At 39.0% G+C, this 24,855-nt stretch overlaps 1 protein-coding gene across 6 annotated transcripts in view; it reads left to right on the forward strand.

Annotated features, from left to right (window-relative positions):
- Window positions 1–24,855, forward strand: part of FOXA2 (forkhead box A2) — a 119,839-nt gene that overhangs the window by 91,962 nt on the left and 3,022 nt on the right. The window contains exon 3 of one of the 6 annotated variants that reach the window (XR_002125568.1): window positions 11,660–11,692. The exons of the other annotated variants lie outside the window; for them this stretch is intronic. The gene's annotated coding sequence lies outside the window, so the exon portion shown is untranslated. The remainder of the gene's footprint in view (window positions 1–11,659; window positions 11,693–24,855) is intronic. 6 annotated transcript variants of the gene reach the window in all.

Consider the following 24,855-nt stretch of genomic DNA (forward strand, 5'->3'; position numbering starts at 1 on the left):
CTTTATTGTCTGTCCTCCCTTCCCTGTCTCACTTCTCCTTTCCCTCACCCTGTTACCTGTGATCATATTAAAAAAAAATAAAATCTGCACTCAAATTCTTGACTTAGGGGCTACATTTGGAGTGTCTGAAACTAAGACTTCTGTTGTCCCCCCAGGAAATGAGACTATATGCAACACAGATCCATCTTTCTCTCTTGATTTAATCCATTAAAACAATTCCAGAAGAATGTCAATATCAATTATTATCAATATATCATTATCAATATATCAGTTTGACCTCCATTATCTGCCCCAAATGGCCATTTAATTTCTGGTTAAATCTTAAGGAGTCATTCAGATAATTTTGCCCCGAAAAATAACAGAATATTTTCTTAGTCTCTTACATGCATTGAAATATATTTGATTGAATGTGTGCTTAGCCAACAGCTTTGCCCCCTTTCAAAGCCAAAGATCATATTCTGAAACAACTGCATATGGCAGAGGAATAAAGATGAATTTTTTATAGTAGAATAAACTCTAACCTTATGCACAAATCTGTGGTTTGTGAACCTGTGATGAGATGGACAATGTAGGGTAGACACTTGGTTTTGCTCCCTGTATGAAGAGCATTTTAACAAGTAAAGGCTGATCATACCACGTACCCTGCTCATTATGTTAAAACTGATAAAATTATTTGAACTGGATGTTTTCCACATTCTAACATTCAGGCATTCTGAAATCACCAGCTTTTCCTCCCTGTGGAGACTTTTCAGACCAGGGGCAAAGCTCTACCAGGATGTAAGGACTTACGTAGGCATTTCATCGTATGGCTTTTAAATGCAGCATACATTTTCTTCTGGTGCTGTGTTTTATTTATGGTGCATGTCTTATCTCTTGAGCTGCTTCTCAATGGTGGGAACCACATTGTCTCCATTTTTATTCCCTCCAGAGCTAAGTGTTCTATAGTACACAGTAGATGACCAGTAAACTTGAGAGAGGTTAAGCAACATCCTTGAGAATAAACCAGGCTGCAGGGCACAGGGTACAATAACAGCAGCTAGTCTTTCCTAAAACACTGGCCACACAATCTAATTCTTCTGGGATTCTAATAATCTGCCTGTTGTTACAGTTTCAAGACAATGAAGCAAATTAGTCAACTCTCACTTCCTCATCTGTTAAAAAAAGATGGCAATAAAATTTGTCATCATCCAGTATGCCCTAGATGTTGTAAAGATCAATTAGATAAAAATCTTTAAAGGTATTTTGACTCTGGCCAAGGGGAGATATAGGACCACATAGTAGTGCCATGCTTTGAATGTAATGTCTTTACTGAGAATGTCTTCATACACAATCAACAGTCACACAATTTTCATATGCTCAGTTCCTAGAAAAAAGCTCTGTTGTTTAATGGCTAAAAAGTTTAAAATGTCTGTCCCTTTGTAAGCCAGCCTTCAAAGATGTACTTTTTATTTGCTTGTTTTCAAATATTCTTAAAGGACAATGGGACATTCATGCTTTATATCTTAACAGCCAGCTTATGCCAAGGGGCTGGCAGGAACATGGCTGCACAAACCCAAAAAAACATTTTCAGCAAGCTGGAGGTATAAGCATAGGTTTAGGGGGTTTGGATATCTTGCTCCTGGGAGGGAGGCAGCTTCACAGAGTCAGGTAAAAGGACAGGTAGTAAGGTGGTTTTCATGTGGTTCCCATTTACCTTAACTCCAGTCTGTTGATACACGATTTACTTACTGTAAAGGCTGTTAGGGTGGGGTTTTCCAATAATAATAAAGAAAAATCTGTCAGGGAAACATGCATTTTAGTTTCTGAGATAGAAAAATCAAAATATACCCATGGTGAATTTCTAAGCTAAGCTTTGAGAAGATAATACCCCATTGCTGTTCTATGAAAGTAGTCTATCCTTGGTCCACATTAAAACAAACAAAAAAACGTATTCAGTTTACTTTTTTTTTCTGGTTGGGGAAAGATAACACATGGGGAAGGGAGAGTCAGGGCTTTCCTAATCACACATCTCCTAGACTTGCTGCAGGACTCCAGCAGAAAATATGTAGAGACAAGCAGGACTCCAGCTGGGTGGGTATTCAAAAACAGGCCCCAGAGGGGGTGGGGCGCAGACTAGGGCGAGGGGGTGTGTTCACGGAGCGGGATCCAGGTGGAGGGCAGTGTCCAGGTCCAAATCGGGCTCTGCGAGCATTGCCACACGGAGGGGAGCCAGTGAGCTCATTAGTACCTGGCTGTGACTGCAGCCGCCCGATGGCAAATACGGGCTATCAAAGCCCTGTCAGCACTACTGAATGGGACAAAGAAAAGGCGCATTAATGATTAACTCTGCTAAAAGCTCCGGCTTTTGTATTCCCATGGTGCCTGGCCTATCTGGCTGCCATGTGACCGGCGCTGGCCATTTTCTCTCAGATTGGGGAAAGCTAGTGAGCAAACACAGGTGGTTCAGGAGTCAGCCCCGCTGTCAGGGACAACCGTGGCCGGCACCAGCTATGCCTGGCAAAATTAGCTGCTCTGTTTGTCTCCACTTTTGCTTCCTGGTGCTCTTACTTTTTAAGCCGCATGTCACTTCGCACTCATTTTTAATTGTTCACAAGAGATGCGGTCAAAGGGGGGAAAGCCACCACCCCACGCGAAAGTGGAAAAGGGAGACGCAGTATCATGTTCTGAACCACACAATAACCGTGTGGTGACCAAACGCGAAGCCCGGGTCAATTGATTAAACCCTCTCAGGTCTTTAACTCCCAGCAAGAGCAAATTTATTCTTATCAGAGGGATGATTTTAGTGATCCTGACTAGCAAGCTGCTACAATGACGTCATCGACTGGCAGAGTGGACCCCGCTGGGCACCTGGGATGACCTGGCTTTTTGCAATCTGCCTTAGCACTTGTACCCACCATTCAAGTAGTGCAAGGAGAGAGTGACCTTGCGTAGTCCTGGTTTAGAGTCAAGGTCCCTCTAGTGGCATTATTTGTTTAAATGCATTTCTTCCTTGGCCTACATCAGACAGACTTTCTTTTTCCTGTTCAAATATTTACATGCGTGTATTATTGCATGCTCCTTCAACTGCTCCCAATCACACCAGCAGCCATAAAGCACAGATTATCAGCACGAGGTGATAAAGGCCCTTTGAGTCAACACCAGAAATGAACAGAAAATGAAATAAAGTTATAAAAAGAAGACAGCATAAATGTCTACAAAGAATATATCGGTTTGCAGATATGCAAGCAATTAGCTGCAATAGGAAAGACTTTTTATCCAAACTAAAAATACTGCTGAAATGATTACCAATGTTTAATATTTAAATATGACAGTCTGCTGGGTTCCCAGTTAAAGGGAAAAACAAAACAAAACAAAACAAAACAAAACACTAAACTTACTACCCTGTGAGGTCTTTCTACTCAAATGCAGTTCAGAGTTGGCAAATGTCCATCTACTCAAACAGCTGTGGTGTGTGGGGCTCTGCCTTCCTCATTTAGTTGATGCTGACCACAGAATAAATGGGAACAGCCTCCAACCCCAAACGCCCTAACCAGGTTACTGTAATTTATTGGTGTGTTTGTTGGGGGCTTGTGGGAATGTTTATTCTGCACACTTCTACTTCATTTTTAAGCTTCGAGTTTTTTTTAGATGAAGATGGTATGGTTACAGCTGCAGGGGAGGTTTGGTTACCTCTGAGTATAGGCACCCAGTGTGGATTACAATGACACCAAACAATTTTAGTGGAAAATTAATTATTTTTTGGCTGAAAAATAATTGTTTTTCTCTTGCAAGTGCTTACAGCTAGGTGGTATCACTGTTGCCTGAATTATGTAAAACATGACTCATGGTTAAATAAAACCACTTTAGTAGCCAAGCCAGAAATAAATGATTATGAGGAGCACAATTGTGAAAGTGGCACAGAAGAATATTCTTATGGGCTGAAAAAAAAATTCAACTATTGGTTTATTTGCAAAGGCTTTTCTTCCCCTGTATGTTTATTTAACAATATAAAACCATAAAATCGCTTTGTTTCAAGTCTCTAAAGTTATGAGTATGGATAAAGTACCCACTGATAAAATTCAAAGTGGCTTAAATAATAATTACTTTTTATCAGAAAACTACTCTTTTCCATGTCTATTGAAGTTTTCAAGTTAATTTTTGAGAAATTCAGTACATAAATATGGTACACATTTCAAAGGAACAGAAAGAAACAAAATACATAGAAATAATAACACCTAGCCTTTTTATGATGCTTACTGTGTGCCAGACACTATTCTAAGCACTTTTCATATATTTACTCATATGATCCTTACAATGAACTATAAGATATATGCTATTATTATCCCCAGTTTACAGAGAGGGTAACATGCCCACGGTCAAACAGTCAGTCACAGAGTTGGGATTGAAATCCAGACAATCTAATTCCCCAAAAAGATAAAATTCAGTCTCCTGCTCCATCTGTGCCTCAAGTCTCAAATGTTCACTGGGATATTTTTCTTGTTAATAATATATGCATGTATAGATATGTACGTATATATGTTATTTTAAAACACAAATGATGGGCAATTAGGGTTCAAATCAACTAGGAAGTTTCTGAGAGACTATGTAATACGCCTCAGAATCATCCTACTAAATCCCTGCCAAGTTTAACTTCTGCAATGTTAGCACCTCAGAGCTTCCAGTGTGCTTCAAATGCACTGAAAATACACTTCTGTGCTGGAGAATTCCTTCAGGCAGAGAGAGGGTGGAAGTTGTGTGCATATTCAGATCCTTTGACATGTGACTCCTGGGGTGGGCCAAGGGGATATGGGAGAGGCACTGACAGGGTGTGCTACAAGCTCCGAAATCATTTGAACACCAATAGAAGAGCTTAGCCTTTCAAAGTGACTGTCCTGAAGGATTCTGCAATGACTTACACAAATAGTGTTCTGGCTAGTTTTTCTAAAAAATAAAGGACTCTCTTTTATACCCTGCAATCCAGGCAACCTTAGACCAAATATGGTCCTATGGTGGAGGAATAACTAATATATCAATGGCAAGATGCCTATGCTTCCAGACTTGGTTGCTGATAGGGCATATGGGATGCTCATGAACAATGAGCTTCTCAGGTCAAATTTTATCATATTTCATGTATCTTCACGTATCAGGACCTGCTTGTAGTAGAAACTTTGTAAGTTTGTTTGGTGAATGGGTCAGTGAATTTATGAATGAATGAAGGTTTGAACAGACAAATAAATAACAGGCGATTCATCAGTACTGGGAAGAAAAGAAGAGGGTGGAAATCCAAGACCGAGTAGGAGGACACTCAGTAGGATGATGCATATACTTTACTAGAGATTTCGTGATTCTAAGGGAGGCTGTATTTAGAAAGCAGATCTTAGTAGAAGGATTTTTTTCCTTCTTGCCATTCTAATTATATAAAAATTCATAAATAATCACAAAAAAGTACAGATATTATTTATTTCTTGCTTCAGCAGTTAAAATAAAGTATTGATCTGCATATTTAGGGAAAACCAGGCTGTAAGGGAGATATGAAATCTCAGATCACAGGTTGAAACCTATCTGTACATAAATCTTTATTTTTCCTTCAAGTTTTGAATGATTTGATAAAGATTTGAAATTGTCAGTGTTTTTCTATATTAAGAAAGGAGAAAGATCTCAAATCAGTAATCTAAAGAATAGCAAACTAAGTCTAAAGCAATTAGAATGAAGGAAAAATTAGGATTATGGTGGAGATAAATGTAGTAGAGAATAGAAAAACAACAGAGAAAATAAATAAAATCCAAAGTTGGTTCTATGACAAGGTCAACAAAATCAATAAACCTTTGGCTAGAGTGACCAACAAAAGGAGAGAACTCAGCGCCACCATCAACCCACAGGTTCTCATCAACATGTACCCTACAACAGCAGAATACATGTTATTTTCAACCCGCCATGGAACATAAAACAATTTTGACCATCTCCTGGCCCACAAAAATAATCCCAAAAACTTTATAAGAATTGGTGTTATACAGAGTGTGTTCTCTGGTCACATTGGAATAAAAGTAGATGTCAACAACAACAACAAAAAAGACAGGAAAATCTCCAAACACTTGGAAACTAAACAATACATTCCTAAATAATATATGGGTCTGGGTCAAACAGAAATTCTGAAGTAAAAAAATTTTGAACTGAATAAAAATTAAAATAACATATCAATGTTTGTGGTAGAGAGCTAAAGTAGTACTGAAAGGAAAATTGATAGCATTAAAGTTCCATATTACAAAACAGTTAGTCTCAAATCAATAATATTAGCTCCTACCTCAAAAACCTAGAAAAAGAAGAGAAAATAAGTCCAAAGCAAGCAGAAGGAAGAAACTGATAAGATAAGTAATCAATGAAATGTAAAACAGAAAACAATACAGAAAAATCAATGAAACAAAGAGTTGGTTCTTTGAAGAGATCAATAAAACTGATAAACCTCTAACAAGACTGACAATTGAAAAAAAAGAGAACATACGAATTACTAACACCAGGAGTGAAACAGGTGATAGCACTGTACACCACACAGACAGCAAAAGGATAATAAAAAAATAAGTATAAACAACTTGACATACATAAATTTGACAACTTAAGTGAAATGGAAAAATTTCTTGAAAAACTCAAACTACCACAATTCACTCAATAGGAAATAGATAACTTGAATAGCCTTATAACTATGAAGGAAATTAAGTTTGTTATTTAATAATTCCCCCCAAAGGAACCTCTAGTCCTGGATAGTTTCACTGGAGAGTGCTACCAAAATGTATGTAAATAAATTTGTAAAGAAGAATTCACACTAATTCTATATACAATCTCTTCTAGAAAATAGAAGAGAGGAAACACATATTAATTCAATTATGAAGCTATTATTACCTGATACCAAAACCAGATAAAGTCATTTCAAAAAGAAAACTATGGACCAATATCCCTCATAAATATAGACTAAAAAAAATCCTTAACAAAATATTAGCAACTAGAATATAGTAATATATACAAATAATTATGACCATGACCAAATGGGATTTATTTCAGAGATGGAGGCTGGTTAATAATTTATAAAATTAATCAATTAACTCACCATATTAACAGGCTAAAGAAGAAAAACCACATGATCATATGAATCTACACAGAAAAAAAAAACTTGACAAAATTCAACACCCATTCATGATAAAAACTCTCCGAAAAATAGAAATAGAGCACATCCTCAACTTGATAAAGACCATTTACAGAAATCTATATCTAACATAATACTTAATGGTGAAATACTGAATGTTTTCCCTTAAGATTGGAAATGAGATAAGGATGTCCACTTTCTTTGCTCTTATTCAACATAATGCTAAAATGTCTAGCATGTGCAATAAGTTAATAAAAGTAAACAAAAGGCTTATAGATTAGAAAGAAAGAAATAAAGCTGTGTCTATTTGCAGATGGCATGATTATCTACCTAGAAAAGCTCAAGAAATCTACAAAAATTCTCCTAGAACAAGTTTGCAGGACAGAAGATAAGCACACAGAAATTAATTGTAGTTTTATGTACATGGGCAGCAAAATTAAAATATTATACCATTTAAAATTGTTCAAAAAAAGAGAAATGCTTAGGTATAAATCTAGCAAAACATATACAGGACTTGTATGCTGACAACTATGTAATGCTTATGAAAGAAACTGATGAATATCTAAATAAATACAGACTACATACTCATGAATTGGAAGACTCAACATGGTAAACATGTCAGTTTTCTCCAAATTCACATACAGTTTTTTGTTTGTTTGTTTTAAAGATTTTTATTGGGGAATTGGGGGGATGGGAACAGTGCTGGGGAATTGGGGGACGGGGAACAGACAAGTTGCTGTCGTTTTGTTCTTCAGTCTAGTTGTGGAGGACGTGGCTTCACTGGCCCAAGTTGGCACCATCATTGCGCTCTTCCCAGGCGAGGCAGATCAGTCGCCGGCTTCTGGACGGCTGCTCACAGCGGCTGCTGGCTACATGCGGTAGCCCATGGCAACCCACTGCCACAGGGGCTGCAGCCTACGCCGTCACCAGTGACTCAAGGCAGCCCAGCTCCAGGTTGAGCTGTTGTTCAGCATCTTAACTGTGGAGGGCAGTGTCACTGGCCCTCATATGTGGGATCCGAACTGGGGCCCTCTGGCATCCCAAGCCAGTGCTTAACCATTGCGCCACTCGGCCGGCCCAACATACAGTTTTAATAAAATGTTTACCAAAATGCCAGCAAGATTTTTTATAGATATAAGCAAGATTATTCTAAAATTTATATTGAAAGGCAAAGGTACTAAAAGTGGCTTAAACAATTTTGAAAAAGAAGACTAAAGTGGAAGGGATCAGTTTATTGGATTTGAAGATTTATTTGTAGCCACAAAATCAAGACTGTGTGGAACTGGCAGAGGGATGGACAGACACATAGATCAGTGGAACAGACTAGAAAACCTGAACATAAACCCACAAAAATATGCCCAAAAGATTTTTGACAAAGTTGCACAAGTTATTCAGTGGAAGAAAGATAGCTTTTCAATAAATGGTACTGAAATAATTGGACATCCATAGGCAAAATATGAACTTTGACCTAAGTTTCCAAATTTAGACAAAGATGAACTCAAAATGGATTATGTATGGGCTTAAATGAAAATATAAAACTATAAAACTTTTGGAAGAAAACATAAGATAAAATCTTAGGGATTTAGGATGAGGCAAAGGCTTCTTAGCTTGGCATGAAAAACATGATCCATAAAAGAAAAAATTTATAAATTGGACTTGTCAAAATTAAAAACTTTTGCTTTGTGAAAGACCCTGTTAAGAGGGTGAGATGACAGGCTACCGACTGGGATAAACAACTTCAAACTACTTATTCAAAGACTAGTATATAAGGGCCGGCCGAGTGGCTCAGTTGGTTAAGAGCTCGCTCAAGAGTTTGAGCTCTGAGCTACAGCGGCTCGAGTCTAGCCCGAGCTGAGCAGCCGCTGAGCTGCCAACAGGTAGCAGGATGGCTCAGCTTAAAAAAAAAAAAAAAAAAAAAAAGACTAGTATATAGAATATGTAAAGAACTCTGAAAACTCAATAGTAAAAATAAATCCTATTAAAAATGGGCATGAAGAGATATTTCTTTTTTTTTTTTTTTAAGATTTTATTAGGGAATTGGGGGAGGGGAACAGCGCTGGAGAATCGGGGGAAGGGGAACAGACAAGTTGCTGTCGTTTTGTTCTTCAGTCTAGTTGTGGAGGACGTTGCTTCACTGGCCCAAGTTGGCACCATCATTGTGCTCTTCCCGGGCGAGGCAGATCAGTCGCCGGCTTCTGGATGGCCGCTCACTGCGGCTGCTGGCTGCTCACGCTGGCTGCTGGCTACACACGGTAGCCCATGGCAACCCACTGCAGCAAGGGCTGCAGCCTACGCCGTCGCCAGCGACTCATGGCAGCCCAGCTCCAGGTTGAGCTGTTGTTCAGCATCTTAGCTGTGGAGGGCAGTGTCACTGGCCCTCATATGTGGGATCCGAACCGGGGCCCTCTGGCATCCCAAGCCAGTTCTTAACCATCGCGCCACTCGGCTGGCCCATGAAGAGATATTTCACTGAAGATGATATACAGATTGCAAATAAGCACATGAAAATTAATTAGGAATTAGGGAAATCATTAGTCATTAGAGAAATGCAAATTAAAGCCACCGTGAGGAACAGTGATAATATCAAATACTGGCCAGGATGCAGAGAAACTGAATCACTCTTAGATTTTGGGTGGGAAGGTAAAATGCTCCAATTACTCTGGAAAACAATTCAGCAGTTGCTTTAAAAACTAAACATGCTAATACCATATGACCCAGCAATTACACTCCTGCGCATTTATCCCGGAGGAATGAAGACTTATGTTCACACAAAAATTTATGCACAGATATTTACGGCAGCTTTATTCATAACAGCCAAAACCCAAAACAACCCAGATGTCTTTTAATGAGTGAATTGTTAAATAAAGTGTGGTACATCCATATGTTGGAACATTACTTAGCAATAAAAAGGAGCAAAACAGTGATACATGCAATAACCTGGATGAATTCCAGAGAATTATGCTGAAGGGAAAAAATTCAATTTCCAAGCATTGCATAATGTGTGATTCCATTTATAAAACATTCTTGAAATGACAAAATTATAGACATGGAGAATAGATTAGTGGTTGCCAGAGGTTAAGGAGTGGGCAAGAAGGGAAAGATAGGTTTTGGTATAAAAAAACTACAGGAGGGATCCTTATGATGGAGATGTTTTATATCTTGACTCTATTAATGTCAATATTCTGGTTGCGATATTGTACAATAATTTTACAAGGTGTTACCATTTGCTAAAGGGTACATGGAATCTCTATTATTTCTTACAACTGTGTAAAAATCTACAATTATATCATTATCTCAAAATAAAAGGTTAAGAAAAGCCTTTTCCAAGTTTTTAAAAAGAAGGACGACTCTCAAAGTTTTAAAAAAACTTAACAAAATTTTAAATTATTATCTGCAGAAAAACATGAAGAAACAATTGCAGCCAATGATCCTAATGTCACCCACTGGCTGCCCTTGGACTCATAGGTGCAGCCCCAATGTCTTTCTTCCACATTAGCTCCCTTAAAGGACAGACAGATTACCAAGGTTCTCTCCAGAACCAAAATAGCAAATAACAAACTGTTAAATTTACTGTCACAATGATTTGTTTTTAAACAATGGGTTAGGGTAGTCACAATATGTAACTACCCATGAATATGGAACTAACCCTTCAGACTATGTTTAAGTAATAAAAATAGTCTTCTTTAATTCACCAGTTTATAAAGATCCAAAAGCCACATTATTAGCTATAGGAATGGTTATCAACAAAACCAAAAGATCAGAGAAAGTGTTGGTGATGAATTAATCCATACTAATCCATTTATTTATAACTTGTACCCCACCCACTTTTAGATAAGAACTGAGACATTTTCAAATATTAAAACACTCATGGACCATAGTTATTCATTCATATCTTTTATAAATTGTAAATCAAGTCAATATTGCTTGATTTCTCTAGATTTCTCTCTAGCCCTGCCTTTCCATCATTGGCAAAAGTAGAAAAGGCAAAAAACAAACAAAAAGCAAAATTTCAAGAAATGCAAGGTTTCTCTGCAACCTATTTTCCAGGCCATGAATAATGTAGACATTTTTAGTAGGGATTCTGCACTTGAGCAATACCACTTTCTAGAGCCCTTATGCATCCTACCTCCACTCTGTAGCAACCATTTTGCTCCCTGATTGTCTCCCCTAGGAAGAACATCACTAATACTTAAACCAGCACTGGAATATGGTGACTGGCCTCTCCTTGGCAGAGGGGCTTCACACCTTCTTAAAGCTCACAGTGCTTCATAGTCGTAGAAGCACTTGGCATCTCTTGAGCCTCAAAAAGGTTTGTGTTCCCAAGGGGAGCCTGTTCCCTTTGTGAAAGTGTAAGGAGGGAAGTGATATGGTGTTAATCAATACACCCAGTGATAAATGTTTATCTTGAGCAGAAAGCAAATAAAGGCAGGTTAGCCAGCCCTTTATTGCCTGCAGTGTGGTCAGATCCACTGTCAGCTGCTGGAGTCATTTCCAGGTCATGTGTCTTAAAAGTTTAACAATCATTTTTTTTTTCCCTAAATGCAGAGGACCAATATTAGAAAACGTGTTTTTGTTAAGGTAAGCTCCCAAACACCCACTTGTTTATGGGGAGGGGGGAGTGGGATTTGATGCTAGTGCAAGACTCTCAAGGAAAACCCTCCTGTCTATATGTTTTGGGACTCCCCTCAAGCAGTGACTCTCAAACTTTACAGTATTCCTCTTAAGGGCTAGTTAAAACAAAGATTATTAAGTCTGGCTCTCAGAGCTTCTGATTCAGTAGGTCTGGGTGGGGCCCCAGAATTCACATTTCTGCCAAGTGTCCAGCTGATGCTGATGTTCCTCCAGGTGAAGGGACTTTACTTTGAGAACCACTGCTCTAACATGCTATTCTCAAGTTTTTCAGTTGAGTAGATTTTACATCAGTGGTTTGGTTGATATTCTCAGAAGGAGCACATTAAATCTCCATGTTTTTATGAGCTGAGAAGAACTTCTGGGACTGGAGGAAAAGGTGGGAGAATGATCCAGCATTTTGCAGCAACTGGAATAGCCGTGCAATGTCAAAAACGAAACTCTAATAGATACGCACTGTGACAGAGTGGCAATGAACTAGAGGGAAAGTCTGGCCACCACCAGAAAAACAAGAGGCCCCAATCTAGTGAGGCTGTTTTGAGTATTTCTTTTGAGGATCTCCTGAACTTTGCAAGGTTCAACAAAAAAGTCAAAGCATGTCCTTGACCATTTGGGCCAGTAAGTTCTACATTAGCCTGGGGTATACAGGAAGTTGGCAGGAAGGCATTGAAAAGCAGGCGATTTAAACAAAATTAGCTTATTTCATTTAATAACCCTGAGAAGCAGGGGTGTTATCCTCATCTTAGAGAGGAGGAAATTGCCTCAGTCAGCACCACACTACTTGAATATGACAGAGCAGAGATGGGACTCAGATAGTCAGATTCCCACTCTCCTTTCTATAGCACATTCTCTCTAAAGATTATAATGACCAAATGAGCATCTGCTCCCACAAAGAGGGTTCCTGGAGTATCCAGAAGGATCCCCAGGATAGAAGAGGAGGGCTGCGCAGAGGCAATTTCTATCAGAAGCGGAGAGATGTTTACTGACTGACATGGCAGGCCGAGACCACACTAAAGAAACTGTGGCAAGGGCAAGAGATCTGACTGAAGAGTGATCCAGTATGGATTTCAGCTGGCCGTTTATCGTGTTCCTCTCCCCTGGGAGCAGCCTCTGCAATACAGACTAGTGTACACAGGTTTATTGTGAAATGCTTTTGAAAGGGTAGGCGGGTTAGGCAGAGCAGGGTGACTACCTCTAATGTAGGCTCAAGGAAGCCTCAGACAACCCTTGGGAGTTCTAAAGGTTTGACAACTCTTCAGTGCTGACTGAGGGTGGGGTGAGAAGGCAGGGCTTTTATGTCTCCACAAGGATAAGTCACTGGATGTGAGGAGGCTTTCTGCCCCTAAAGCAATAAAATTATCCTTTACAGAATCTGGTCCTGCTAGAAAGACCTGGTGTTACCACAGATTGATTTCATGTGTTCCAAAAGGACTTTGTTCAACATTACAATTAAAGTTGACTTCAGATTTACTTCTCACCCTGGAAAAAGCAAGATGAAGGCTAAAAGAAACAGAAATACTCCTTATTGAAATTAGCAATATTGATACCTTAGAAATTACTGTAAATGCTTGTGGCAGAGGATTTTTACTCTGAGATCCATTCACCCATTGTCCACAGTAATATATCCCCAGGTTTTCTTTGGCAGGGTCCTTGGCTACCCATATAAAAGACTACATTTCCCAGCCTCCCCTGGGCTGGGTATTGCCATGTGACCAAGGTCAGGCCAATAAAATAGAGCAGAAGTATTGCCTGTCTGCTTGCTTTGTGGATCCTTTCTTCAAAAACAATTGATCCAGCCTCCTGCCTGAAAGAGAATATGGTTTGCCATTTTGGATCATGAAGACCAGGGTTATAGCTTTTAGATAGTTGATCAATGAGCTGTAAGGAATTTATGGAACAGGATCTGGATTTTATGTCTGAGAGAAATAAACTTTTTTGTTTCAGTCATCCATTGTGGATTTCTGTTTCTTGCAGTCAAACCTAGTCCTAAGTAATACAAATACATAAATGTTTGTCAGGTTTGAACAATTATTTTTGTGTTAGTTTATTTTTGGGCTTGGGAATGGCTTATTCTAAACATATATAAGACACACACACACACACACACACAAAATTACAAAAGAAGTCAGTGATTCTTTTTTTTAATTAGTTTCAGACATTTCATCCCTTACAAAGTGATAACCCCCCTTCCCCAACTTATTTGCCCTTCTGATATCATATATATCTATTATAATTTTATAATTCCATTGGCTCAATTCCCTATACTCCATATCCGTGTGTGTGTGTGTGTGTGTGTGTGTGTGTGTGTGTGTATATATATATATATATATATAAATCATAGTTGACATACAATATTATTCAGCTTCAGCTTCAGGTGTACAATGCAGTGGTTAGGCATCTACACCATCCATAAAGCAGTCTCCCTAATAAGAGATGTGCCCATCAGATACCCTGCAAAATCTTTACAACATTATTGATTATACTCCCCAAACTGTCTTTCGTATCCCCGAGGCAATATGGTAGTTACCTGTTTATTGCTGTCTAATCCCCTCACCTTCTCCCTCATTCCCACCCCCCTCCCATCTAGCAACCACCAGTTTTTCCTCTACATCTCTGAGCCTATTTCTGTTTACTTTGCTCATTTATTAAGTTCTTTAGATTTCACATATAAGTGAGATCATATGGTATTTGTCTTTCTCCAACTGACTTATTTCACTTAGCTTACTGTTCTCTAGGTCCATCCATATCGTTGCAAATGGTAAGATTACATTCTTCTTTATAGCCAAATACTCCACTGTATAAATGTACCACAGTTTCTTAATCCAGTCATCTACCGATGGGCATTTTGGTTGTTTCCAAGTCTTGGCTATTGTGAATAACGCTGCAGTAAACATAGTGGTGCATATATTTTTTCGAATTAGTGTTTTGGATTTCTCTGGATAAATACCTAAGGGTGGAATTGCTGGGTCATAAGGTAGTTCCATTTCCAGTTTTCTGAGATACCTCCATACTGATTTCCATAGTGGCTGCACCAATCTGCAATCCCATCAACAGTACACAAGGGTTCCCTTTTCTTCACATCCTCGCCAGCACTTGTTGTTTGTTGATGTATTGATGATAGCCACTCTGACTCGAGTGAGGTGGTTTTCATTTGCATTTCTCTAATGATTAATGAGGTTGAACATTTTTTCATATGTCTGTTGGCCATCTCTATGGCCTCTTTAGAGAAATGTCTCTTCATGTCCTCTGCCCATTTTTTAATTGGGTTGTTTGTTTTTTGGTGTTGAGTTGAATGAGTGTTTTTAAAATTTTGGATATTAACCCCTTATCAGATGTATCATTGACAAACATCTTCTCCCATTCAGTAGACTGACATTTTTGTTTTATTGATGGTTTCCTTTGCTGTGAAAAAACCTTTTAGTTTGATGTAATCCCATATGTTTATTTTTTCTTTTACTTCCCTTGCCCAAGAAGATATATCAGTAAAAATATTACTCAAGGTAATGTCTACAGATTTATTCCCTGTTTTCTTCTAGGAGTCTTATGGTTTCAGGTCTTACATTTAAGTCTTTAATCAATTTTGAATTTTTTTTCATAAATGGTGTAAGGAGGTGGTCCAGTTTCATTTTTTTGCATGTGTCAGTCCAGTTTTCCCAGCACCATTTATTAAATAGACTGTTTTTACCCTAATGTAAATTCTTGTTTCCATTGTCATAGATTAAATGAACATGTAGGAATGAATTTATTTCTGGCTCCCTATTCTGTTCCATTGACCTATGTGTCTGTTTTGATGCCAGTACTGTGTTGCTTGATTACTATAGCCTTGTAATATGATTTGATGTTTGGTAGCATGATATCTCCCACTTTGTTCTTATTTCTCAAGATTGCCATGGCTATTTGGGGTCCTTTATGGTTCCATATAAATTTTAGGATTATATTTTCTTCTTCTGAGAAAAGTGTCATTGGTAGTTTGATAGGAATTGTGTTGAATCTATATATAGTTTAGGTAGTATTGACATTTTAACTATATTAATTCTTCCTATCCATGAACATGGTATGTGTTTCCATTTATTTATATCTTCTTTGATTTCTCTCTTCAGTATCTTATAATTTCTGAGTGCAGGTCTTTTACCTCTTTGGTTAAATTTATTCCTAGGTATTATTGTTTTTGAAGCAATTGCAAATGGGATTGTTTTCTTAATTTCTCCTTCTGATAGTTTATTATTGGTGTATACAAATGCAACTGATTTCTGAATATTAATCTTGTAACCTGCTACTTTACTAAATTCATTCATCAGTTCTAACAGTTTTTTGGTGGAGTCTTTGGGGTTCTCTCTATATATGTCATCTGCATATAATGACAATTTTACTTCCTCCTTTCCAATTTGGATGACTTTTATTTCGTTTTCTTGTCTGATTGCTGTGGCTAGAACTTCCAGAACTATGTTGAATAAACGTGGTGAAAGTGGGCAGCCTTATCTTGTTCCTGATCTTAAGGGGAATGGTTTTAGCCTTTCCCCATTGTGTATGATGTGAGCTGTGTGTTTATCATATATGGACTTTATTATGTGGAGATATGATCTCTCTATTCCCACATTGTTAAGAGTTTTTATCATAAATGGCTGCTGGAATTTATCAAATGCCTTTTCTGCATCTATTAATATGACCATATGATTTTTATTTTTCATTTTGTTGATGTGGTGTATCACGTTAATTGATTTGTGGATATTGAACCAACCTTGCATACCAGTAATGAATCCCACTTGATAGTGGTGTATGATCTTTTTACTGTATTGCTGAATCTGGTTTGCTAGTATTTTGTTGAGGATTTTTGCATTTATGTTCATTAGGGTTATTGGCCCTTAGTTTTCTTTTTTTGTAATGTCTTTGTCTGTTTTTTTGGATCAGAGTAATAGTGGCATCATAAAATGTGCTTGAAAGCCTTCCCTTCTTCTGAATTTTTTTAAGTAGTTTGAGGAGAATAGGTGTTAATTCTTTTTTGAATATTTTGTAAAATTCACCTGTGAAGCCATCTGGTCCAGGACTTTTGTTTGTTGGGAGCTTGTTGATTACTGATTCAATTTCTTTGGTAGTAATCAGTCTGTTCATATTTTCTGTTTCTTCTTGATTCAGTCTTGGGAGATTGTATGCTTCTAGAAATTTATCCATTTCTTCCAGATTGTCTAATTTGTTGGCATGTAGTTGCTTGTAGTATTTTCTTAACATTTTCTGTATTTCTGTGGTATCTGTTGTCAATTCTCCTCTTTCATTTCTGATTTTATTAATTTGGGTCCTTTCTCTTTTTCTTGGTGAGTCTGGCTAAGGGTTTGTCGATTTTGTTTATCTTTTCAAAAAACCAGTTCTTGGTTTCATTGATCTTTTGTATTTTTTTTGTCTCTATTTAATTGATTTCTGCTCTGATATTTATTATTTCCTTCCCTGTACTCCCCTTGGGTTTATTTTGGTGTTCTTTTTACAGTTCCCTTCGGTGTAAAGATAGACTATTGATTTCAGGGTTTTTTGTTTCTTTAGGTAGGCCTGCATTGCTATGAATTTTCCTCTTAGTGATTCTTAATTACCGTTTAGACAACCCATTTCTTCTTCAGACTTTTTAATGACTATATTAAATACTTTTTATGCTATGTCTAACATAAAATTCAGAAACAGCAATCTATCACCATTTATAGGTTAATTTCATTTAAATAAATGACACTATGAACAAAGCACATCTCTGCAGTACTTGGAAAACATATGGGTGCCAGTCTATAAGGGGTTATTAACTGTGCTTTCCATCTGGAGCCCATAAAGGATCTGTTCTTTCCAAAAGTAAAGAGCCAAGGTCACACTAAAACATCACATTTGCAGTGAATAAGAAGGCCTTTTGATGTTTGAAGGCCTATAATAATTCTGAAAAGACACAATACTGCCTCCTAGTCTCCTATTACACAAAGGCACTGACATAACTACAGTCTATATGAGTATGAAAATTCTAAGGTGGATTATGATGACTGAAAGCCATTTGAAAAATCACTGAGATCCAGAAACTTGTATTTAATCTTAATAATCTTATCAGTGACATGCTAATTAGTCCTTTGTTATTAGCAAGTCAAGTGTCACAAGGAAACGAGTAAAGGAGTAAAGTGAGTAAAGGAGTAAAGTATGTGCCATGATGCTGATTGTGGACTCTCAATGGTAACCCTTTGAGTTTTAATGTTTGTGTCAATAATCCTGGTGAATAGGAAGTACTCTTGCAAAAGAAAAATTCTGAAAAAAATCCCATAAATTTTAAGTTTTAAGAAAATGTGTATGAATGCGAAAATGGATGGAATGGAAGAGAAGTCTAGAATCCTTGCTTTGGAACTTGCTAGGTTGGGTTCACAGTCTGCCTTATCTCTTACCAGCGAAAGTCGAAAGTCGATGCTGCTGACACTCCACTCAGACCACCTCAGCTACCTTCTCTGTCTCCTCTCTCCCAGCCTTGTTGCTTCTGCTTTCAACAGCTCACACCTGTGACTCTTCTTTGGCAGCCAGTCTTTGAGTAGGAGCTATTTTGCCTATAAAACAGAGCGAGCCAGAAATGTCTAGAAGTTTTACATACCCTCAGTGGCCCATAGCCAGCCATCTAAGGATGTGAGAGAATGAACTCCACTGCATGTCTGGGGAAATGGAGGGGTGACTTACACCCAAGAATGCCCCCGCCAGATCAGGATGAAGGCGCCCTCTCTGGAACTTTTCCTGGAATCTCATCCTTGTTGTCTTCTTGCCCTTTCTTATCCCGCTACCCCCACTCACTTACAGGTTTCTCCTGGGAGCATTTTCTTAATAAATTGCTTGCTCACAATTCCTTGTGTCAGGGTTGGTTTCTGGGGAATCTGATCTAAGACAGTTGTGTGATATTAGGCAAGTTATTTCTCTTTCTCTGTTTCCTCCTCTGCTAACTGCAGGCAATAACTGTCCTCGCTTCATGCAGCTGTTGTGAGGTTTAAAGAAGATTATGTGTGTAGCACTTAGCCAGCATCTGGCATGCATTTGGAACACATCAATGTTATCCCAAAGGAGTGCTGGCAGAGGAAAGTGTGCAACCCATTTCATCTCTATTTCAGCCCCATTTCTCTTCCCTTTAAAGCATATATGGCAACTTGTGAATCCTGCTTGACTGCGTTTTGTTCATGTGTCTCACTGGGTTGCAAACTTTTCACAGCAGAGACCATACCTAGAGTGACCAACTGCCTTTAAACCTGAACTGTCCTGAGTTTAACACTGAAAATTCTGCATCTTGGGAAACCCCTGTTTTGGGCAAATCAGTATGGTTGTTATCCCACACATATCTTATTTATAATTGTATCCTACCATCTACGTACACTGACTGGTATATAGTAGATGCTCAATAAATAATTGATCAATGACATACTGATGAAATATTAAGGAATGAGTACACATGACTTTTTTTTTAAAGATTTTTATTGGAGAATTGGGGGGTTGGGAACAGTGTTGGGGAGTTGGGGGAAGGGGAACAGACAAGTTGCTGTCGTTTTTTGTTCTTCAGTCTAGTTGTGGAGGACGTTGCTTCACTGGCCCAAGTTGGCACCATCATTGCGCTCTTCCCAAGCGAGGCAGATCAGTCGCTGGCTTCTGGATGGCCACTCACTGCGGCTGCTAGCCGCTCACGCTGGCTGCTGGCTACACACAGTAGCCCATGGCAACCCACTGCCACAGGGGCTGCAGCCTGTGCTGTCGCCGGCGACTCACGGCAGCCCAGCTCCAGGTTGAGCTGTTGTTCAGCATCTTAACTGTGGAGGGCAGTGTCACTGGCCCTCATATGTGGGATCCGAACTGGGGCCCTCTGGCGTCCCAAGCCAGTTCTTAACCATCGCGCCACTCGGCCGGCCCATGACATTTTATTATACCTGTTTTGGTCTGTTTTTTTTTTTTTTTTTTTTTTTAGGCAAGTGTTTGTGAGGGCCCAATGCAATCACAAGGGTCCTTAAAAGTGGAAGAGGGAGGCAGGAAAGGAGAGTTCAGAGGATGACATGACTACAGAAGATGGGCGCAGAGGAAGGATTTAACCGCCTCCTTTCCTCCTCTCCTTTGCTGGCTTTGAAAATGGATCAACAGCGAACATCATGAGCCAAGAAACATAGGCTGCCTCTAGAAGCTGGAATGGGCAAAGAAATAGAAATGCTAAGGAAATGCTCACCCCCCCCCCAGAGCTTCCAAAATGGAGAACAACTCTCCCATATCTTGATGTTAGCCCATGAGACCAATGCTGGACCTCTAACTTACAGAAATGTCAGAAAAGAAATTTGTGTTTTAACCCACTAAGTGTGTGGTTATTGGTTGCAGTAGCATTAGGTCTGTAAAACAAATACAGACCTCTTTCAGAATCTGCTGAAAGTTGCACATAGTTCTTGCAAAGAAAAAAAATGCATTCATTTTAAGGAGTTTCCAGGTGATGGACTCCAGGTAAAGACTCTCAACTCTGATGTCAAGTGCTATGTTCCAGATGGAAAACAAGACACAGGGAATTCCAAAAAAGACTAAACATTGCTGGCCTCAGAACTTGTGATTACTGCACATGCACTGCAGTTTTAAAAAGCAAGAGTCTCAAGTAAATGCCACATGTCATGTGTTGAGGTGCTGTGGTCCAGCATTAGTGTTGGCTGGTGAGAAGGGACCAGTTGTATAAGCTCCAGTTTTTCTCATGTGTAAATTTCAGGGCAGGTCTTTTCAGTTCAGAATTTCAAGTTCTAACTCTGAGAAAAACACTTCTGGGCACTGTAGGGCTAACAAAGATAGAAAAGATAGGGTTTTCTCATGGTCTGATGCTCCATTAGTAACCAGAGCAGCTGGGCACTGCATTGTGTCTAGAGTAGGCAAGGGGAAGCCTGACTCAGACAGAGGGATCTGAGAAATCTTGTAGTATAAGGTCATATGTACTGTAGGCACAGGCCACATTTGGAGCAGAGGCTGAGTAGGAAAGAAATGAAAATCTGAATAATCTCTTATGAATATATAAATAATATCTTGTGAATGAGACCACTGTTTCATAAATGAATGCAACAAAATGTAAGTATAAATCCAAGTAGCACTTTCAATGCTAGTGTGTTTTGAATGCTTGTTTACCCTGTATGTGGTCCTTCCATGAAACATGGCTTTCCTCCCTGTACTGGCTTCAGAGCATCAGATCCCATTGCCTCCATGTCACATTTCAATTTTGACTGCAGGTGCTTTTACCCATTTCTCTCATCTGTCTTTTCTGATTGATTTTAAATTGTTTTAAACAAATGAAGAGCCCTACAAGTTTGGATTTTTTAAAGAAGTATCATAGGCTCTAGGGTAAATTTTACAAATAAAGGTTGTTTTGAATAATACTGACCCTTTTTAAATACAGCATAGTCCCCTCAGGTTATTGATTTGAATCAACTAATACCGATGTGCAAAAGTTCTCCCTGTTTGTTTAAAACCAGAACAAATTATTACATCTGTGAAATACAATAAATAAAATAAGAAAAACTACTTTGTAAATTAACTAGTAGTCTCACAAATGCTAACTCTGTGATTAGCATTCATGATTAAATAAAATCAGATTACAAAAAAAGCCTACTGTAAACTTTTAATGTTAAGTTTGCTTTAATTTCTCAGTTTCTTCAGCAAGTATTTTTATATACCTAAAAATTTTTCCAAAAATTCCTACCAGAGGTAGGTTGTCCCCTATAGTTTCTACTCATATTTCCTCCTTCAGCAGATTTTGAATAGTCTGTATTGGTTTCCTGTCAGCCAATGTGGCAACATTTTTCCTAGGGCTCCCTAGCATGAAGTCTGCATGTAGCTCCTTGTTTGTGAGGCTCATTGTGTGTCCTTACCAAGGGAGGACACTTCTACAGCCTGTATGATCTGTCTCAGCTCTTCCAGCCCCTTGTTCTCCAGGGTACAGACCTGGCCAGGCACACCCTGAAAGACAAGGTCAAGTAGAGTTCCAAGAGCGGGTCTGGCACAACTTAGAGTGATGAAACACAGGTGAGGTTTTCATTGTGCCTGTACGAGATTATTATCATAGCTCTTTCTGAGCCCAAGATGAAAATTCATGTGCAGATAACAATGTATTAAGAAAGTATTCCCAGGGATGATGAGGAAGTGGGGGAAGTAGGGCAGGAGGAGAGGAAGCCAAGCAGGTGTATGATCTCAAAAGTTCACAAATGGTAGCTTGAGCTTGACTCTGCAGGGACTCTGGAGAACTAATGTGCAGAATTTTCCCATCCCAAGGCAAGGTGGCCATGCTTTAACACTTGATCCGTGGCTAAGGCCTGCCCAGGAGGAATGCAAACTCCCAGGCCCTTCTGCTGACTGCATGAGGAGAACAAAGGGTTTCTGGTAGCCAAAGACAGATCACCAAAGGAGAGCCTTGATACTGCCATTGGAAATGAACACACTGATCCTCTTCAATTTCATGCACCTTGTATTCCAGACATTGTCCTGGGGCCTGTGTATGCAGTGTCAACTTTCGGGGATTAAAATCAATGCAGACTTCTGAATTTCTTGTCTCCTTAACTTGACTGTAAACACCAATGCAGAGTAAAATAACAAGATAATGTTCAACTAAGTGTGTTCATCTCATCTTGGCCAATCATCCTCTTGGTAATAGTGCAGTATCACAAACTCCAAATAAGGATACCTGAGCCCTTCACAAACAGAAACATCAGTAAGTTTAACTGCAATTTAAACTGCTTGATTGGACTGCATTGTTGCCAAGAATTATGAGGCCATGTATGAATTCAGAGGGCAAGATGATTGGGATTATTTAGCAATGTCTGCTACTCGTGAATAGAAAGTCAAGATGGGTGCGATTTATTGGCAATGTCTGCCAGTTGTAAATTCAGAGAGAAAGATGGGTGTGATTGATTAGCAATTAGTGATGTGTGCCAGGAGCCTGGGAACAGATAGGGTGGGTCCTTGGACCAGGAGGGCTGCTTTCCTCTGTGGTCAAACTTCTAGGGCCAAATTTACCTTATAGTCCACACCTTTAACTCAACTTGTTGGTCAAAAAGACATTTCCTTTTCCTTTTTTTAAAAAAAAAATCCCTATTTCCCTCTTTCTCTCCCCCTCCCCTGTTTTATCTCACTTTGGCGCTTATAGGTTTTTATTCTATAAACACTTTGCAGTCTTTGTGACATGGACTCATTCAGGACATGTTTACAGTACTTAATGACATCTCCCTGAGAAATAATGAGAATGCCTTTAAAGGTTGTCTTCCTTCCCTGCATGCAGAGGGACAGCTCAGCCAGGTCTGTGAGATGAAAACTGAAGGTCTGGCAGGGCGAAAATTGACTTAATTTCTTTTCACCACATGAAATGGAGTGTCTGGAAGATCTGACCTAAATGCATAGTCTAAAAACCAATTAATTCTGAATTTGTGAGCACATCAAGCTGTGTGTGGAATTTCTGATGAGGCAGACAACACACACCTGGCTTATTTGCAAAATGTGGAAGATTTTTCCACATAAATATACCTAATGGTCCATTATTAAAGTGCAGTCTTAGTCATATTGCACCTCAGCTCCGAGACCTGTAGTGGCTCCCCATGATTTCCAATTGAAACTCAAGCCTTTGGCCTAGCTTGTCTGGATCTCAGCAGCCACAGTCTCCCTGCCTATGGTTGAATTCCCCTTCTAGGTCCTTTAATCATAGCTGCCATCATAGCAGAACTTTGAGACGCTGGACCCAACATAGATGTTTGTTTCTGGCAAGTTGGGATGCATATCACATGTGGGTATTCGGTCAGTTAGATAATGAGTCTTTGCCATCATGGAGGTAAGAAAATGCCAACTCACCTTCCCTAATGGCCTGAAGAGTCCCCACTGTTGTGCATTTATTCATTCTATGTCCTCCACCTGTTAAATTAACTACAATTTTATCATATACAGTTTAATTTACCTAATGTTCACTGTGCATGTGACAGTACTTTGCTTGTGGCAAACAAAAATTAATCAGACATAAACCTGCTTAAGCACCAAATAAGAAAAAACTGGGAGGAAATAGAAATAATTATAACACAATGGCACATGTGGTGACCATCAATAGAACTATAACTAAATCACTCAGGACGCATAGGAGGTAGCTAGAGGTGTGGGTGTGTGTGGGTGGTGGTGGTGGTGATGAGGTGTGTGTATAAGAGTATACATGAGGTCTGACAATTAGGTTCTGCGAACTTGTTGCAACGATGTTGCTAACCTTCTTTGATATCAGGGGGATTATTCATTATGAATTTGTACCAACTGGACAAACAGTTAACCACGTTTACTATTTGGAAGTACTGAAAAGGCTGCATGAAAAAGTTAGACGACCTGAAATTTTCGCCAACAATTCATGGTTCTTGCACCATGACAATGCACCAGCTCACATGGCATTGTCTGTGAGGGAGTTTTTAGCCAGTAAACAAATAACTGTATTGGAACACCCTCCCTACTCACCTGATCTGGCCCCCAACGACTTCTTTCTTTACCTGAAGATAAAGGAAATATTGAAAGGAAGGCATTTTGATGACATTCAAGACATCAAGGTTAATACGATGACAGCTCTGATGGTCATTCCAGAAAAAGAGTTCCAAAATTGCTTTGAAGGGNATCTGGCCCCCAATGACTTCTTTCTTTACCTGAAGATAAAGGAAATATTGAAAGGAAGACATTTTGATGATATTCAGGGCATCAGGGTAATATGATGACAGCTCTGATGGCCATTCCAGAAAGAGTTTCAAAATTGCTTTGAAGGGTGGAGTAGGCACTTGCATCAGTGCAGTTTCCGAAGGTGACTGTAGTGATATTCAACAATGAGGTATGTTTTACTTTTTCTAGGATGAGTTCACAAACTTAATTGTCTGACCTTGTATGTGTGTGTAGTGTGTGTGTGTGTGTGTATGTGTGTGTATGTTGCATGTGTATGTTTGTGGGGGTGTGTGAGGTGGAGGTGTATTGTTTGTGTGTATACTGTGCTATGAGTGTGTACAGGTTGAGATAGTGATGGTGATGGTGGTACATGTAATGTGTGATGTGTGTATTATATGTGTGTGGTATGTATGGGGGAATGAAGTATGTGTATATAGGGTGGTATATGTGTG

Source organism: Hipposideros armiger, unplaced genomic scaffold (genome assembly GCF_001890085.2).
Source record: "Hipposideros armiger isolate ML-2016 unplaced genomic scaffold, ASM189008v1 scaffold_269, whole genome shotgun sequence".
NCBI classification, from domain to species: Eukaryota; Metazoa; Chordata; class Mammalia; order Chiroptera; family Hipposideridae; genus Hipposideros; species Hipposideros armiger.